A 7,540-nucleotide genomic window follows, 5' to 3' on the forward strand; every position below is an offset into this window, starting at 1 on the left:
TCCCATTATTATGTCATGAATACTTAATGTTTGGCTCCCATTTATAAGTAAGAACATGTGGTGTTTGGTTTTCTGTGCCTGCTTTAGTTTGCTTAGCATAATGGCTTCTAGCTCCATCCATGTTGCAGCAAAAGGAGGATGAGAACTTAACGAAAGGGCATTATCTTGTTCTTGTTTAAGGCTGTGTGGGTTTCCATGGTGTATATGTACCATATTTTGTTAATCCAGTCCACCACTGATGGGCATTCCAGTGGATTCCATGTCTTTGCTATTGTGAATAGTGCTGGGATGAGCATCTACATGTGACCACTCCTATTCAACATGTGCTGGAGGTCTCATGTTACTGGAGTCTCTCTATATTACCTGGGCTGGTCTAGAACTGCCAGGCTCAGGCAGTGCTCCAATCTTAGCCTCACAAAGTATTGGGATTACAGGCATGAGCCACCACACATGGCTCTATTTTATTATAACATATATTTCTAGGCTGGGTGTGGTGGTTCACGCCTGTAATCCCAGCACTTTGGGAGGCTGAGGCGGGTGGATCACGAAGTCAAGAGATGGAGACCATCCTGGCCAACATTGTGAAACCCCGTCTCTACTAAAAATACAAAAATTAGCTGGGTATGGTGGCACATGCCTGTAATCCCAGCTACTCAGGAGGCTGAAGCAGGAGAATCGCTTGAACCCGGGGGGTGGAGATTGCAGTGAGCCGAGATCATGCTGCTGCACTGCAGCCTGGGCAAAGAGTGAGACTACCTCTCAAAGAAAAACAAAATGATATAATTCTATAGGCCAAGCAACGTGGCTCACGCCTGTAATTCCAGCACTTTGGGAGGCCAATGTGAGTGGATTGCTTGAGCCAAGGAGATCTAGCCTGGGCAACAAGGCAAAATCCTGTCTGTACTTAAAAAGGAAAAAAAAGATATAGTTCTGTAGTTTATGGCCTGTAGGCTGGCCATGCCTCAGGCTCAAAAGGGCAGCTTTCAGAAAAGATCCTTCACTGCTACTTCCAGGGAGGAAGTGATGAGGCAGGAATTTATGCTGAGTGGGTTGGCCAAGTATACACACTCAACAGGTCATGAAATGGGCTATGAGTATTCATGAAGGGGGACTAACGCATGCATACCGAATAAACATACACGTGGCTTATGTCCCATGTTCACATTGGGGTGGAGACTTCACATTTCTTTTTCTTTTTCTTTTTTGAAACAAAGTCTTGCTCTGTCACCCAGGCTGGACTGCAATGACACCGTGTCGGCTCACTGCATCCTCCGCCTCCCTGGTCCAAGCGATTCTCCTGCCTCAGCCAAGTAGCTGAGACTACAGGTACATGCCAACACACCTGGCTACTTTTTGTATTTTTAGTACAGATAGGGTTTGACTATGTTGGCCAGGCTGGTCTGGAACGCCTGACCTCAGGTGGTCTGCCCGCCTCGGTCTCCCAAAATGTTCCAAAGTGCTGAGTTTACAGGCATGAGCCACCGCACTGCATGCAGACTTCACATTTCAATGCATTACAGCTAGACCCCCTATATCAAAAGGTGCATCAGGGACACGAAGACGCTCATGTGCCAAGTCTCTTTCAAGTGGCCAGAACCAGTCAATGCTTGGAGGTCTCTCATCAGCAGAAAGTTACTGGAATCAATCTCTTGTCCAATCAAAGCTGGAGTCATGGCTTGTGAAGCAAGGGGTCAGTTAGTCAGAATCTGGGATGGATGAGCTGCAATCATTTCAATATTGCTTATATTAGGGCCAGTGCTTGTTCAGCTGTTAGAGAATGAGAAAAACCCCGTGGCAGTTAGAATATAGTTCATTTAGCTGGGCACAGTGGTTCTTGCCTGTAATCCCAGCACTTTGGGAGGCCAAGGCGGGTGGATAACGAGGTCAAGCAGCAGCTCAAGACCAGCCTGGCCAACATGGTGAAACCCTGTCTCTACTAAAAATACAAAAAATTAGCCGGGTGTGGTGGTGTGCACCTGTAATCCCAGCTACTCGGGAGGCTGAGGCAGGAGAATTGCTTCAACCTGGGAGGGAGAAGTTGCAGTGAGTCAAGATCATGCCACTGCAGTTCAGCCTGGGCTACAGAGCGAGATGCTGCCTCAAAAAAAAAAAGTATATAATTCATTTTTTAAGGGTAGGGGCCCTTGACTTAACCATTGCCTGAGAAGACCTTAGGTCCTGTATATAACTTGGTGTCTTATTACCCTAAATAGTCAATTCCGTCAGCCTTATAATCTCTATTTGAACATGAATGCTGGGCAGTTTTGTGTCTAAACCATGACAGGAAAGAAGTAAAATGAGATGTGTCTAACCTCACATCCCGCCATGGCCAGGAACTCAGTTTTAAAGATTATTCTGGGTACACTTGGCCGAGGGGGAACCTGTTCAGTTCATATGGGGAGCTTAAGATTTTATTTTTAGTTTTCAGAACGATGGATGAATAATCATGGAGGCTTCTGCTGGGAGGGAAAAAGTAGGAAAAAATGCATTAGTTTCACTCTTCCTGTATGCCAGGCCCTATGCCAAGCCCTTAAGTTGCCCCATCTCATTGGCTTCTACCAGGGTCACACAGGTGGTGGGCATCATCATCCTCATTTTTCAGGAAAACTGAGGCTCTTGCCCAAGGTCGCTGCCAAACAACATCAGGCCCTGAGTTCTCAGCAGGGTCCTCACTCAGATACCCTTTGTGTAGGGTTTCTCACCTGAGTCCTCAGCAGGGTCCTCACTTGGATGTCCTTTGTGTAGGATTTCTCACCTGAGTCCTCAGCAGGGTCCTCACTCGGCTGCCCTTTGTGTAGGGTTTCTCACCATAGGGAAGGTCACTCATCACCCACAGGCACTTGACTATTATCTGCCCACTAAGGATGTGCGATTCCAAAGCACGCTTGCTCTGAGAAAAACCAGGGCTGTATCATTTTCCCCGCCAAACTGGAAAGGAGCCAAGAGATCAAAGGATGACTCAGACGAGCCCAGCTTGGCAAATAGATGAGTTGATTAGGATTCACATTCAGGGCACTCCTGGGCAGCAGCAGCATAGCCCCAAAGATCTGCACCACCTCCTGTCTCTAAACTGATTTTAAGTGAATTTTCTGGCTCTTTTTCCACTGATTTTGAGCAACAAGGCTCTTCTGCTTGCTAGGCTCTCTGATACAGTCTGGGCTGTTTGGGTTCTTGGGGACACCTGCTTCTTGCCTGGGCACAAGAGACTTGGCTTCCCACCTGGCCTTCAGGGTTCAGGCAGGGAACATGCACCCTTAAGTAACCTGATGGGACCTGTCACACTAAAATTCTATACATTTGAAGGGGGCCAGCCCCTCCACACCTGTGGTTACTTCTCATCACGTTGGATGAGAGACTGAGAAAAGAAATAAGACACAGAGACAAAGTATAGAGAAAGAAATGTGGGCCCAGGGACTGGCGCTCAGCATACGGAGGACCTGCACTGGAACTGGTCTTGAGTTCTCTCAGTTTTTATTGATTATTGTTTTCACTATCTCAGCAAGAGGAATGTGGCAGGAGAGCAGGGTGATAGTGGGGAGAATGTCAGCAAGAAAACACATGAGCAAAGGAATCTGTGTCCCAAATAAGTTCAAGGGAAGGTACTATGCCTGGATGTGCATGTAGGCCAGATTTATGCTTTTCTCCACCCAAACATCTCAGAGGAGTAAAGAGTGACAAAGCAGCATTGCTGCCAACATGTCTCACCTCCCACCACAAGGCAGTTTTTCTCCTCTCTCAGAATAGAACAAATGTACAATCCGGTTTTATACGGAGACATTGCGTTCCCAGGGGCAGGCAGGAGACAGAGGCCTTCCTCTAATCTCAGCTGCAAGATGCCTTCCTCTTTTACTAATCCTCCTCAGCACAGACCCTTCAAGGGTGTCGGGCTTGGGGACGGTCAGGTCTTTCCCATCCTGTGAGGTTATATTTCAGATTATCACATGAGGAGAAACCTTGGACAATACCTGGCTTTCCAGGGCAGAGGTCCCTGCAGCTTTCTGCAGTGCGTTGTGCCCCTGGTTATTTGAGAGCGGAGAATGGCCATGACTTTTATCAAACATACTGCCTGTAAATAGTTTGTTAACAAGGCACTTCCTGCACAGCCCTAGATCCCCTAAACCTTGATTCCATACAACACATGTTTCTGTGAGCTCAAGGTTCTGGCTAAAGTTACAAATTAACAGCATCTCAGGGCAAAGCAATTGTTCAGGGTACAGATCAAAATGAAATTTCTTATGTCTTCCTTTTCTACATAGACACAGTAACTGTCTGATCTCTCTTTCTTTTCCCTACATATCCCCCTTTTCTTTTTGAGAAAACCACCTTCATCATCATGGCTCATTCTTGCTGGTCTCTGTCTCTTTGGAGCTGCTGGATACACCTGTAGACTCACAACAGAGAAAACAGATACACAAGGATTAATATGAAATTTACAATAGTGGCACTTCCGATGGTTTTAACCCAAGTGACGGGGTTAAGATTTGTGAGGCCATCAGCAGCTTTCATGATTGCCTCAGTTTCTGACATCAAATTTAAATGGGCTTTTGATACCTCAAAAATTTGTTCTTTTAATTTTAAAATATCTAAAGTAAGACTATCTTCTCTTCCTTGTAGATGGCATCTGACCATGTCCCAGTGATGCTCAGACTCATTATAGGCTCGGGGTTTAATACAAAAATCTGATGTATTCCAGTCACACTGTAACTAAAAAAGATATTCCATGCTCATGAGTCTATCTCCCATCCAAAGGACAGTTTGTCTAAGATCATTAATTTGGTTTGCCAATTTTTGATCTATTTGCGTTTGAGAATTCCACAAATTTGAGGAGTTCTTTTGCCAATTATTTACCTATTCTGCAGTTTGAACAGAGAAGTGTAAAGCAATTCCAGCAGCCACAGCAGTAGCTGTGACTGCAGTAAGACCCAAAATCACTGCAATCAAAGTTAAAATGAATCTTTTGGATCTAGTTAGAACTCCTTTTAATACTTCTGTTAAAATATGGATGGATGGGGAAGTCTCCCACGGTCGGTCTATGGACAAAGGGATCCACACGCCCTCTCTTGCCATCACCAGCAGAACACGGAGCTGCCAATCAAAAGTTGAATCAATGCAAGTAAACAATCTACAATTTTCACAAGTTATAGTTTGGGAATCTGGTTGAATAACTATGTTTCCTACAACTGGCATATAAGGAAGTTTTACACAACTTTGCAAAAGAATTGTCAGATTGGAATTTAAGTTCATAGTATAATATGGCTTACGAACTCTTGCTCCTATAGCTTGATTTTCAGACCAAATTCTAATGTGGTGCGAGACCACAGTAAGCTTTCATAATTCTGGATGTTCAGGACCAGTAGCAGGACTAATTAACTTTGGTCGAGGTGATGAAATTCCCATTTCACCCCATTTCCATGGATAGGGTGATTCTAACTTTCTATAAACCTGATCCAGCCTTTTAATTAAATCACTATCATGGGCCAGATGGATGGGGCCTGTGAACATGAGTGAGTCTGGCCCGTACAATTATAATAAAATTGGCCTCAAGGGACCCAGTCTATAATAGTTCCACATTCATTGTTTTGTAATGCCACCACAGTATCAGCCACACATTCTTCCCAAACTGAAACTTTTGAGCCTTTTGATTCTTTGGGAATTTTCTTGGGGCAAAGCTTCCCCTTAGGCCTAAATTTTAATGATCTTTGATAAGAAGAGTCCTGTAAATTATTTATCTGTGGCCCGAGTGACATTCCACTTACTATGTGGTAAGTAAATCTACTGGTGGCACTGACAGTAGGCACTTCTACCAACCAATTTGGGGTTGTAGGCATTAAACATCCCGGTACCTTCCCTAGGCAAATAGGAGGATAATAATACCCAATGGAAATATTTATCATCAATTCTTTTTTAGGTTGGGCAGGGCAATGATCATCTGTGAGGCCTGGTACCCATGCACTAGTATTAACATATACTTCAATAGGATTATCCATCCAAGTGACTGCCCGAATTAAGGGCAGGAAAGGCACATAGGCCCGTAACTATGATTCCCTGCAGCTGCTCCTGCAGTCACAGGGAGACTTACCACATTGATACAATCATCAAAGCTGCAGGCAGCATATTCTCTGGAGTTTGTTTTGCCCTTGCTGTTCTTCAGGCTGTTTTCAGCTAACTGTGTCAGCTTCTTTAATTGGGCCCAGGTCGGTGGCTCAGCTTTCTCGGTGGATGGCAACTTCATCTGTTCTTCTGATATCCCGATTTTGTTCACCCGGCGAGTCGATGACGCTCGATTCCAGGTTTTCCATCTCCGTGTTGGCGCTTCTCTTTGAATCTCCGATGGGTTCATTGTAGAACTTTAAATGTCTAGTGGGTATCCAAACAGGAAGCTGATGTTTTTCTGGTGAAACACAAGCAAAGCCTCTCCCCCATGTTATCATTTTCCCTATTTCCCATGTCTTATTTTTGTTGTCTTTCCACCAAATCAGTTTTCCTTCATGTGGGCTGTTCTTTTTACCAGTAAAATGTTGCTCTGCAGAAGTAGTGGTCTGATTTCTATAAATGTTTAAAAAATTTGAAGTATAGAGTGCTAAATTAAGTTGCATCTGGGGAGTGTTATACTCCTTAATGTCTTTTTCCTTTTTCTGTTTCACCAATTGAGCTTTGAGTGTTCTATTAGTTCTTTCAATTATGGCCTGTCCTTGGGAATTATAGAGGATTCCTGTTGTATGTGTAATTTTTCACTGATTTAAGAATTTTTGAAATGTTTTACTACAGTATCCTGGTCCATTATATGTTTTAATTTTTTTTTGGAACTCCCGTGACAGCAAAACAAGATAATAAATGTTTTTTTAACATGGGAAGTACTTTCTCCTGTCTGGCAGGTTGCCCATACAACATGCAAATAAGTATCAACTGTCACATGGACAAATGACAATTTTCCAAATGAAGGTACATGTGTGACATCCATTTCCCATAACGCATTGGGAAATAGGCCTCTGGGATTAACTCCTGCCTCCTGAGTGGGCAGGTGTAGGACTTGACACTGGGTGCAATGTTGTACAGTATTTTTTGCCTGTTTCCATGTGATATCAAATTTATTTTTTAGTCCTGTTGCATTTACATGAGTCAAAGCATGAAGTTCTTGTGCTTCTATGAAAGCAGATGATACTAGCAAGTCAGCTTGTTCATTTGCTTTAGTTAAAGGCCTTGGTAAATTAGCATGTGCTCAAATATGAGTAATATAAAATGGGAAATTTCTTTTTCTTACAATTTGTTGTAACAAATTAAAGGGCTGGTTTAACTGATCATCCATACTATATTTGATTAGGGCTGTCTCAACATCTTTTGTAGCCTGTATTACATATGCAGAATCTGATACAATGTTAATACGCTGATTAAAATCTTGTAACACTGAAATGACAGCAACCAACTCTGCTCTTTGAGCTGAGTTATATTGAGTTTCAATGACTCGTTCTTTTGGCCTGGTGTAAACCACTTTTCCCTTGCTGGAACCATCAGTAAACACCATCAGAGCATTTTCTAAAGG

Source organism: Pongo abelii, chromosome 1 (genome assembly GCF_028885655.2).
Source record: "Pongo abelii isolate AG06213 chromosome 1, NHGRI_mPonAbe1-v2.0_pri, whole genome shotgun sequence".
Lineage (NCBI taxonomy): Eukaryota > Metazoa > Chordata > Mammalia > Primates > Hominidae > Pongo > Pongo abelii.